The sequence below is a fragment of the Cynocephalus volans genome, chromosome 2 (genome assembly GCF_027409185.1).
Source record: "Cynocephalus volans isolate mCynVol1 chromosome 2, mCynVol1.pri, whole genome shotgun sequence".
Classification (NCBI taxonomy): Eukaryota; Metazoa; Chordata; class Mammalia; order Dermoptera; family Cynocephalidae; genus Cynocephalus; species Cynocephalus volans.
The window spans coordinates 162,624,334-162,636,179 of record NC_084461.1 but is presented as its reverse complement, the minus strand read 5'-3'; positions in this window follow the sequence as shown (position 1 = coordinate 162,636,179).

The window sequence follows — 11,846 nt, the reverse complement described above, 5'->3', positions numbered from 1 at the left end:
TTCATGATTTATAGAATCTCAGCACCTGCGTAATTTGCTGCTCCCCTCTTTATTTCCTTCCAGTGATGAGATAAAAGTTTTAAGACCGAAGGGCGTGTGACTTCAGTCTCAGCGGCAGGGGCAGGAGGAGGTCTGGGCCATGCTTCCCTTCACACAGTCCTGAGCAGAGAGCAGAGCAGGAGGCTCTAGCAGGAGTGACGGCTCTGAGCAGGAGAAGGAGGCCGCAGATTTCCGGGGCCCTGTGAGCAGGAAGACTGTGGCACAGGGGCCAATGTTTGTCCTCGGTCAAATGCACCCTCCAGCAGCAACCACAGCTGTCTTTCTGAAAACCTTCAGTGGCTTCACCCTGTGCATGGCAGGGGTCAGCAAACTTTCTCTGTGAAAAACCAAGCAGTGACTGTTTTAGGATTTTCCCATCCTCTGGTGTCAGTTGTGACCGCTTGGCTCAGCCATTGAGGTATGAAAGCAGCCGAGGGCAATACCCACAGGTGGGCGCAGCCATGTGCCAGTAAAACTGTACGCACAACAGGTCTTTTCATTTCTCCTGAGTTTATACCTGGAGTGGAATTTCTGGGCCAGATAATAATGCTGCCTAACTTGGGGGGAATGTCTGGACCATTTTCACAGGAAGCTGCCCCCTTTACATTCCCCACAGCGTACGTAAGGGGTCTTGAGATGTCCTGAAGCCCGTGCCTCGCCTTTTCTGCTTAATGAGCTCCTATGCAGCCCTTGCATTTCTGCATTGTGGGGCTTTTCTCACAGTCCTGTGTACTTTCACGGCACATAAACTACTGGTCACATCGCATAGTAAGTCCTTATCTCTTCCCCCAAGACCGTAGCTGCTTGTCACCGGGGACTTTGATCTGTTCTGCATCCTCTGCACCTATCCCTCTACTGATTCTGCCCTCTCCTTCAGTGTTGGGTTCTGAGTAATCTTCAAATGTCATCCCAAACGGAGAAAATGATGTCAATAAATTAGGAGACTGTGATGATAACAAATTATTTCAAGAAACTTCACGTTTTGAAGTTAATACTGACTTATTCTTTGTGAGTTTATTACGTACAGCGTGCGTGTGTGTGCGTGCACAGTGTTGGGGGTGGTTTACAAAGATTAGTGAGATTTCACTTGCTCTGCTCTCATGAAGCTCGCGTCTGTGTGGATTTATGATTATAAGCAACAGGGAAAGATATTTTATAGCTCACAAAACTGAGAGAAAAGAGGAAGAACCGGGACAGGAACTGAAGCAGCTCTGGGAATCCAAGAAGCAATACCTGAGGGACCATTTCTCCTCAGGGCACTCCTCTCAGGTTGAGTGGCACGAAATAAATTTAGTCTCTGCTCATAATTAAAATTCTGGGGAAGAGAATCTGACTGGCCTACTTTGGGTTGTGTGTTTCCCCTTTGGCCAGAGGAGGATGGGGTTCCTTGATTGATAGTCCCATAAAATTGTGTATATTTTGGGAGGAGCAGCTCCGCACAGCAAAATAAGACGGTGAGAGCAGAAAGGGGAATTGGTGTTGGAAAGGCAAAAGCAACATGCATGTACAAGAAAGAAATAAGATAAAAGCCAATAGTGGAAGCAATAATGGAAGAAGGAATGTGTAAATACCATAAAAGAGATAAATAAAGTGCTTTGAAGATACACACACACACACACACACACACACACGGTAACCCATCAGGAAAAACTGCACAAAGTAGATGATAGTAAAGTTTTTCCTTCAGAGGAGAAGACATCATTTGATGTGGAATGGAGGTAGTGGGACAGAGAAGACCCAGAGAGAGGAAACAGCTTGAACACAAGCAAGAAGACTGGAAGTCACGAGGTCTATTTGGACAATGCAGATTAGTCTTGTGCCACTGTAACATGGAGTATCAGTTCCCAGTGTGTGCCCTGGAATCCTGGTGGCCCCTGAGGCCCTTTCAGGGGTTCTACAAGGTCAAAACTATTTTCATAATAAAATGATGTTTGCTGTTTTCACACTCATTCTCTCAGCAGTGTATGGTGGGGCTTTTCAGAAATATACTGTGTGTGATGAGGCCATGATTTCCATGACAAAGAGAAGGATGGAGTGAGGGTTGTGTATTCCTCTGTTGAAAAAATCTGTGTTTCAATTTCTAATGTGGAAAATATTGATAGATATAACTCACATAGCAAAATCTATGTGGAGTCCCCAATAATTTTTAAGCATATGTTTTAATCCTGAAACCACGAGTTTGAGAACTGCTGGTATAGAGCATGTAGAGTACAGAAATGGGCATAATATTCTGGACACTCTTTTAGTTTCATGCCAAGAAGTATGTTATTAGTCTTAGTCAGCAGGGAAGTGTTGAAGGGTTGTGAGGATGAGAATAATGTACTTGGATCTGTCTTTTGAGAATAATGTGGAAGTAGACTGTAAAGTGGGTTGGAGAAACCAGAGGGGAGGCTGGGAGGGAAAGTACAAGGTGAGGGATAAGTGCTACTGCAGCGGGGGTGAGAAAGGGAAAGAAGACTGGAGGGCAAAATGTGATGGAGGTGGACATGGCTGCACCCTTCGCAGGACTGACATGGGGGTTTGTGACGAAAACAGAAACAGTTTCGTCAGGCTCCCTCACCTCATATCAGGCAGGACATGATTCGGCACATTTTAGAATGTTCGCCATAAACAAGTTATATAAGTGTAGTGTAACTGCGCATGTGCACCCAAGCATTCCTTGGCTTATTGCCACTGTTGTATACTTTTAGTATAAAAGACAACAGTTCTGAACCGCTGGCTGGCAGAGCTCACATGTGAAATAAAGCGTGTCCATTGTGCCTAAGGCTGCCAGAATCTTTTGCCAACTATACGACTCATGACCTGCATGGGATAGGGCAGAGGGATCTGTGATCCAGCCTGACAGGGTCTCTAGAGAATGAGATCATAAAAATACACGGCTATTGTTTTAGTCCATTCTGTGTTGCTATAACAGAAATACCTGAGACTGGGTGATTTATAAAGAAGAGAGGTTTATTTGGCTTACAATTCTGGGACAGCTGCATCTGGCATGGGCCTCAGGCTGCTTCTACTCATGGCAGAAAGTGGCAGGCAGCCGGCGGGTACAAGCAGATCACATGGTGAGAGGAAGCAAGACAGAGAGAGAAGTTGCCAGGGTCTTTTTAAGCAATGAGCTCTCACGGGAACTAATAGAGCGAGAACTCACTCATTAATCCCCCCTCCCCCAGGGAGAGCACTAATCCATTCATGAGGGATCCACCCCATGACTCAATCAGTTTCCAACACTGCCACATTGGAGATCAAATTTCCACATGAGTTTTGGAGGGGACAACACATCCAAACTCCATCATTCTGCCCCTGGCCCCCCAAAACTCATGTTCCTCTCACATACAAAATACAATCATTCCATCCCAACAGTCCCAAAAGTCTTAGCTTGTCCCAGCACCATCTTAAAAGTCCAAAGTCCAAAGTCTCCTCTGAGAACAAAAGCAAAAGTCCTTCCAGCTTTGAACCTGTAAAAGCCAAAACCAAATTTATCTACTGACAAGATACCATGGTGGAACAGACATTGGGTACACATCCCCATTCCAGAAGGGAGGAACAGGCCAGAAGAAAGGAAAAACAGGCCCCAAACAAGTCTGAAACCCAGCAGGGCAGGCATTAAATCTCTAGGCTTGCAAAGCAGATACCTTGATTCCATGTTCGACTGCCTCTGCACACTGGTGTGGGAGTTGGGTCCCCAAGTCCTTGGGCAGCTCTGCTCCTATGGCTTTCCTGGTCTCAGGCCACACTTCACCTCTCCCATGCTGGTGTTCCACTCTGGTAGCTCCACAGACCTGGGGTCTCCATGGCGGTCCCACTCTCATGGCTCCACTAGGCATGGTGCTATTGGGGTTTCTCTGCTGCAACTCTGACCCTACATTTCTGCTCTGCATTGCTCTAGTAGATGGTCTCTGCAGTGGCTCCGCCCCTGCGGCAGGTCTCTGCCTGGGTCCCCAGGCTTTTCCATACATCCTCTGGAATCTGCCATGCCTCCACTGCTCTCACATCCTGCCAGCCTGCAGACTTAACACCAGGTGGATGCCACTGAGGTTTCAGGCCTCTACTTGCCAGGGCTGCTGCATGAACCACACTTGAGGCTGCTCCAGCCAGAGCAGCTGGGATGCAGGGAGCAGGATCTTGAGGGCAGCTGCGCCCCAAGTCTGTCCTCCAGGATAATTCAGTCCTTCTTGGCCTCAGGGCCTGTGATGGGTGGGGCACCCTTCCAGACTTCTGAAATGCCTGCAAGGCTTTCCTCTCATTTTCTCCGCTATTAGCATCTGGCTGCCTCACCACCAGGATAATGTCTCTAGCAACTAGTTTATCTGCTTCACCCTTGCATTGTTCTCTGGCTCTCCACTTCTTTACCACATGGCCAGGCTTCAAATTTTCCAAATCTTTACACTCTGCTTCCCTTTTAAATTCTGGCTTTATGTCATGCCTTTTCTGCCATAACTCAGCATAGGCTGTTAGAAATAACCATGCAGCATCCTTAATGCTTTGCTGCTTGGAAATTTCTTCCGCCAGATACTCTGGTTCACGGCTCTTAAGTCCCACCTTCCACAAAGTCCAAGGGCATGGACACAATGCAGCCAAATTCCTTGCTATGGTGTAGCAAGGGTGATCTTTGCCCCAGTTCCTGATAAGTTCCTCATTTCTATTTGAGACCTCATCATCCACATGATCTTTACAGTCCCCGTTTCTATCAACATTCTGGTCATAGTCATTTAATCAATCTCTAAAATCTTCCAAATTTTCCCTCATCTTTTTCTCTTCTTCTAAGTCCTTCAAACTCCTTCAACCTTTGCCCATTACCCAGTACCAAAGCTGCATCCACATTTTCAGGTATCTGTATAGCAACACCCCACTCCTCGGTACCAATTTTCTGTTTTAGTCCATTTTGTGTTGCTATAACAGAAATACCTGAGACTGGGTGATTTATAAAGAAGAGAGGTTTATTTGGCTTACAATTCTGGGACAGCTGCATCTGGCATGGGCCTCAGGCTGTTTCTACTCATGGTGGAAAAGTGGCAGGAAGCCAGCAGGTACAAGCAGATCACATTGCAAGAGGAAGCAAGAGAGAGAGAGAAGGTGCCAGGGTCTTTTTAAGCAATGAGCTCTTGCAGGAACTAATCAAGCAAGAACTCACTCATTAATTACCACCCCCCACAGGGAGAGCATTAATCCATTCATGAGGGATCTGTCCCCATGACTCAATCAGTTTCCAACACTGCCACATTGAGGATCAAATTTCCACATGAGTTTTGGAGGGGACAACACATCCAAACTCCATCAGCTATTTTAATCCGTTGATCTTTATGTCTGTTTTTATGATAGTACCATGCTGTTTTGATTACTAGAGCTTTGTAATATAATTTGAAGTCATATAGTGTAAGGTATCCAGCTTTATTTATTTATTTATTTTGCTCAGGATTGCTTTGGCTATTCATAGTCTTTTGTTATTCCATATGAATGTTAGGATTGTTTTTTCCATTTCTGAGAAAAATGGCACTGGAATTTTCATTGGGATTACATTGAATCTCTAGATCACTTTGGGTAGTATGGACATTTTCACAATGTTAATTATTGCAATCCAAGAGTATGGGATATCTTTCCATCTTCTTGTGTCCTCTTTAAGTTCCCTCAACATTGGCTTGTAGTTCACATCATTTTTTTCACATCCTTGGTTAACTTTATTCTGAGGTTTTTGTTTTGTTTTGTTTTGTTTTGGTGACTATTATCAATGAGCTAGCTTTCTTGATTTCTTTTTCTGCTAGTTTATGTTGAAATATAGAAATGGTACTGATTTTTTGCATGTTGATTTTGTTTCCTGCAACTTTGCTGAAATCATTTATCAACTCTAAAAGTTTTTTTGTAGAAGCTTTAGGTTGTTCTCTATATAGCATCATATCATCAGCAAACAGGGATAGTTTAACTTCCTCTTTTCCAATCTGTATATCCTTTATTTCCTTCTCTTCCCTGATTTCTCCAGCTAGTTACCAACACTATGTTGAATAAGAGTGGTGAGAGTGGAGAGTGGGCATCCTTCTCTTGTTCCTGTTCTTAAGGCAAAAGCTTTCAACATTTCCCCATTCAGGATGATACTGGCTGTGAGTTTGTCATATATGGCTTTAATTGTATTGAGATACTTTCCTTCTATACCCAATTTGCAGGGAGACTTTGCCATGAACTAATGTTGAATTTTGTCAAATGTTTTTTCATCATCTGTAGAGATGATTATATTGTTTTTGTCTTTGATTTTGTTGATGTTGTGTATCACATTTATTGACATGTATATTGAACCAAACTTGCATCCCTGAGATGAATCCCCCTTGATTGTGGTGTATAATTTTATGTATGTGTTGCTGTATTCTATTAGCTAATATTTTATTGTAGGTTTTTGCATCTATATTTATCACAGATATTGGCCTGTAGTTTTCTTTTTTTGTTGTATCTTTGTTTGGTTTTGGTATCAGGGTGGTGTTTGCCTCATGGAATGAGATTGGAAGAATGGTCTCTGTTTCAAATTTTTGGAATAGTTTGTAGAGAATTAGTATTAATTCTTCTTTAAAGGTTTGGTAGAATTCAGCAGTGAACCCATCTGGTCCTGGGCTTTTCTTTGTTGAGAGACTCCTGATAACAGCTTCAATCTCTTTGACTGTTATTGATCTACTCAGATTTTCTATGTCTTCTAGGCTCAGTCTTGGTAGTTTGTGTGTGTCCAGAAATTTATCCATTTCCTCCATTTTTCAAATTTGTTGGTTTATAGTTATTTACGAGCAGTCTCTAACGATTACTTTTATTTCTGAGGTATCATTTGTAACACCACCTTTTTCATTTCTAATTTTTGTTATTTATGTCTTCTCTCTTCTTTTTTTAGTTACCCTTGATAATGATTTGTCAATTCTGTTTATCTTTTCAAAAAAACTAACTTTGTTTCATGGATCTGTTGTATCATTTTTTGAGTGTCACTTCATTTATTTCTGCTCTGTTCTTAATTACTTTTTGTCTGTCTACTAACTTTGGGTTTGGATTGTTCTTGTTTTTCTAGTTCTTTAAGGTGAAGTGTTAGGTTGTTTACTTGCCATCTTTCCATTCTTCTGAAGTAAGCATTTAATGCAATAAATTTCCCCCTTGGTGCTGCTTTTGCAGTATCCCACAGGTTTTGGTGTGATGTGTAATTATTTTCATTAGTTTCAATAAATTTTCTGATTTCCTGTTTAATTTCTTCTTGGACCCACATGTCATTACATAGAATATTGTTTAATTTCCATGTATTTCTATAATTTTGAGAGTTTCATTTGTTATTGATTTTTATTTTAATCCACTGTGGTCTGAAAAAATACATGGAATAATCCCAAATTTTTGAATTTTTTGAGACTTGATTTGTAACCTAACATATGGTTTATCCTGGAGAATATTCCATGTGCTTATGAGAAAAATGAATATTCTGAGGTTGTTGGATGAATTGTTCTGTAGATATCTGCCAACCCCATTTGGCCTAAAGTATTTCTTTGGTGATTTGTTGCCTAGATGGTCTGTCCGATGTTGAGAGTGGGGTGTTCAGCTCCCCTACTATTATGGTATTAGTGTCTATCTCTTTCTTCAGGTCTAATAGTGTTTGTTTTGTAAATCTGGCTGCTCTGATATTGAGTGCATATATATATATTATTGTTATGTCTTCTTGTTGGGTAGACTCTTTCATCATTATACAGTGGCCCTCTTTATCTTTTTTTATGGTTTTTGGTTTAAAGTCTATTTTATCTGATATAAGAATAGCTACTCTAGCTCGATTTTCATTTCTACTTGCATGATATACATTTTTCCATCCTTTCACTCTTAGTCTATGTGTGTCTTTACAGGTGAGGTGAGTCTCTTGAAGGCAGCATATTGTTGGGTCCATCTTTTTAATCCAATCAGTCAGTCTGTGTCTTTTGAGTGGGGAATTTAATCTTTTTACACATAGAGGCATTATTAGAAGGTGTTGATTTACTCCTGGCACTTTACTGATATTTGTATGAATGTTTTAAGTATCTTTTGTTCCTTTCTTTCTGATTTACTCTTTGTCTTCTGTATTCGTTGGTTTCTTGGGATGGTAGATAAACTTTTTTCTGTTTATTATTAGCAGTTTTATTTTGCTGGTCAGTTATGTTTTTTCTTTAGTGTTCATGGTAGTGATCGTTGTTTTTCAGGTATCAGACCCAGTACTCCCTTGAAAATTACTTGTAAGGCTGGTCTTGTGGTAGTGAACTCCCACAATTTTTGTTTGTCTGGGAAATATACTATTTGTCCTTGATTTCAGAAGGATAGCCTTGCTGGGTAAAGCATTCTTGGGTGGAAATTTTTGTCTATTATTTTGGATATATCATCCCATTCTTTTCTGGCTTTTAGGGTTTCTGATGAAAAGTCTGCTGTTAGTCTGATAGGGCTCCCTTATAGGTGACTTGATACTTCTCTCGGTATTTTGAAAAGACTGTCTTCAAGATTAAAAATTCTTTCTTCTGCTTGTTCTAGTTGCTCTATCCTGCAGCTCAAGCTTTTGATTGTGTTTTTTTATTAGTTAGTTTTTTAAAATCTCATTGAATTAATCCTTCAGTTACAGGCGTTCTGCTACATTCTTTTTTAAGGTATGAATCTCTTTGTAAATTTCCTCCTCCATTTCCTGGATACTTTTTCTCATTTTGTGTGTCATCTAACTGAGACTTCTTATATCTCATTCAGTTTCCTTAAGATTCTTGCTCAGAATTCCTTTTCAGTTTTTTCAAGGGTTTTCTGCTCTATGAGGTCTGGTACTTGAGAGTTATTGCATTCCTTTGGTGGTGTCATATTTTCTTGTTTCTTCATATTTCTTGTATCTTTCTTGATGTCTGGTCATCTGGTAGAACAGTTGCTTCTTTTATTATTCTGGAGCTGGCTTCAAGGAGACAGACTTCCTCCTGTTGATGTGATTTACATTGACAGTAGGGTGTTTTAGTATTGGTTCTCGGTAGATGCAATAGCATTGTCTCCATGTGGATACCACAGTCATATTCAATGTCAGGGCTGTGTGTGAGTGCCTCCATGGCCTAGGCACTGGAGCACTTAGTGATTACTTGCTGAGGTTAGTGACACTGTGTTGGGTCGTCAAAGACATGGGTGAGATTTTGAGTTCTTGGGAGAAGCTCCTGGGTTCCCTGTCATTCTTTGGCTAGGGCTGGTGTCTCTGGATGGGCTTGTTGGCATCCCAGCTAGTGTTCTGTGATCTTGATAGATGCTCTTGGGTATAATGGAGCTCCTTGGTTTGAATGGGTGACCTTGGGTGGGGTTTCTCTTTCCTCTTTCCACAGGCAGAGGTTCCTCCTTGGTGCTTGCTTCCCCAAGCTGGGGGATGGATTGGTAGTGGTTGAGAGTTTTCTTCCTTACTTTATTTGGTTATCCTGGGTTTCTGCACTCTCTGGGGATTCTGTGTATGTCTCTCCTCAGATCAAGGCATTCACATGGGTGCATACATACCTTTCACTCCCAAGTGTGCTACCCTAGGGGGCAGCATGATTCCCCTTGTGCATTGGACCATTGGGTCATGGGTCTCTGCTCATTCACCTCCTTCCCTGGGCTCTGTTGGTGACCCTCCTTGTGTCATTGCAGTTCAGTGGTGGCTGGGTCAGCTGCATAGCAGCAGTGGCAGCTATGGCAGTGGTGGCTGCTGCTGTAGTGGCAGTGGTGGCAGGCTTCCCTTGCTGTGGTGGCTATGGAGGATCATCTGCACAGCAGCAGTGTCTGCAGCAGTGCTGGACCACCCAAGGGATGGCACTCCATGTTCTTGCTGGCTGTAGTAGGGGGCTTCCCTCGGCTCCTGAGGTCCCCACACTCTTTTGGATACTCCTAATCAAACACTCATAGAAAGCAATCTGGGTGATCATATATGACTATATAATACTTTGGAACATTTTTATCAAACTGATGAGCATGAAGAGATTGGCTGGTTACTTCTACTGTCACTGGACAAAGTTGAGAAAGTAAAGGATGAGTTGAGGGATACGAATTCCCAGCTCAAGGGCCACATAAATTACCTAAAAACTTCTGCATCTGCCCTGAAAGAGACTCTTATCTCCTGTAGCTGGAGGGTTGGATTGCTGAAAACATAGGCCAGAATCTCATCCTACAAGTGGCTTAAATATAATGCAAATTAAAGTGAGAGAACTGATTGGGAGGAAATAGAATACTGAAAGATATATTGGGGATATGTGGAAAGGCTCTGATGGAGCTCAGGTCATTGAGTCCATAAACTCTGATGATATTCTTTGCTAGTAAAAGCAGCCTCTTCACCCCCATCTGAGGGATTAACCCTGCACTGCCCAAGGAAACTAGAATGGCCTCCCCTGAGCAGCTGCCCTGCAAGACACTGCTGAGTCTCCTCGGGACCCACCTCACCACCCCTTTGCTCCTAGACCTGTAACTAGTCTTGCACATCCCAGTGCCTTTGTACATGTGTCCCATCTGCCTAGAGCCCCTTTCTCTCCCTCCCTCTGCTGACTTACTGTATCAGTCAGGATGCTTTGTACTGAAGTTACAGAAAAATGCAGCTCAAACTGTCTTAAACAAGAGAGCACTGGCTGATTCTCATGACTCTCTAGCCCCAGCAGGTCCCTGATGGAGGATTACAGAGTGACTGTGTTAGTCCGTTTTGTGTTGCTGTAACAGAAATACCTGAGAATGGGTAATTTATAAAGAACAGAAATTTACTTCGCTTATAATTCTGGGACAGCTGCATCTGGCACGGGCCTCAGGCTGCTTCTACTCATGGCCGAAAGTGGCAGGCAGCTGGAAGGTACAAGCAGATTACATGGTGAGAGGAAGAGAGACAGGGAAGGTGCCAGAGTCTTTTTAAACAACCAGCTCTCATGAGAACTAATAGAGTGAGAACTCACTCATTAATCACCCCACCTAGGGAGAGCATTAATCCATCCATGAGGGATCCACCCCCATGACTCAAACAGCTTGTAGCACTGCCACAGTGGGGATCAGATTTCTGCATGAGTCTTGTGGGGACAATACATCCAAACTCTATCAGTGACCCATGAGGAGATGCCAAAAGAACTACTTTAGTTTTCTAATTTATACGGATACAAGTCCAGGGGAATGACTGGGAATGGATACTAAGGGTGTAGGATAATGATGGAAGAAACATAAAGTTGGGTCAGGCTGAATTTATTGATATAGGTCCACTAAGCAGAGATTAGATGAAGTAAGTGCATTTAATGTTATAGCTTGGGGAGTTAAAAAGGGCTTTAACCCTTTGTTTGTTTTTCTGAAATACAAACCAAAAGATGGCATACAGTGAATGAATTAGAAAGGCCAGACCTGTCTTGGTTTAATGCAGAAAGGATTCAAAGGCTATATCAGAGTAGATTTGTCATTTAAGATCTACTCACCTATGCTGGGAAGGTCCAGAAGACATACCTTTCACCACCTCTATGAGATATAGATTTGTGAGGGGAGCCTCAGCATTCTTGAAGAGCTTGGAGATTGCTCTTCCGTGTAAGCCAGACCTTATAGCAGGAACTATGATCACTCAGTTGGGAAACCTGAACACAATGGGCGTAATTGGATCCCAGGATGTCAGGGGCCAAGTACACACTGAACCCCAAAGGCAAGGGGGACACAGCTACCATCATGGACAGCAGAGGCAGAGCAGCCATTGGAGTAGTCTGGTTCTATGGAGACCTTCAGGGTTGTCTGGTGGATCTTGGTGTTCCCAGAAGTGAAATAGATGGGAAGCCTACTAAATTCTTACTTGATCTGTATAAGCAGAAAATTTCCAGGCTAAGTAAACAAAAGTCTAACCTGAA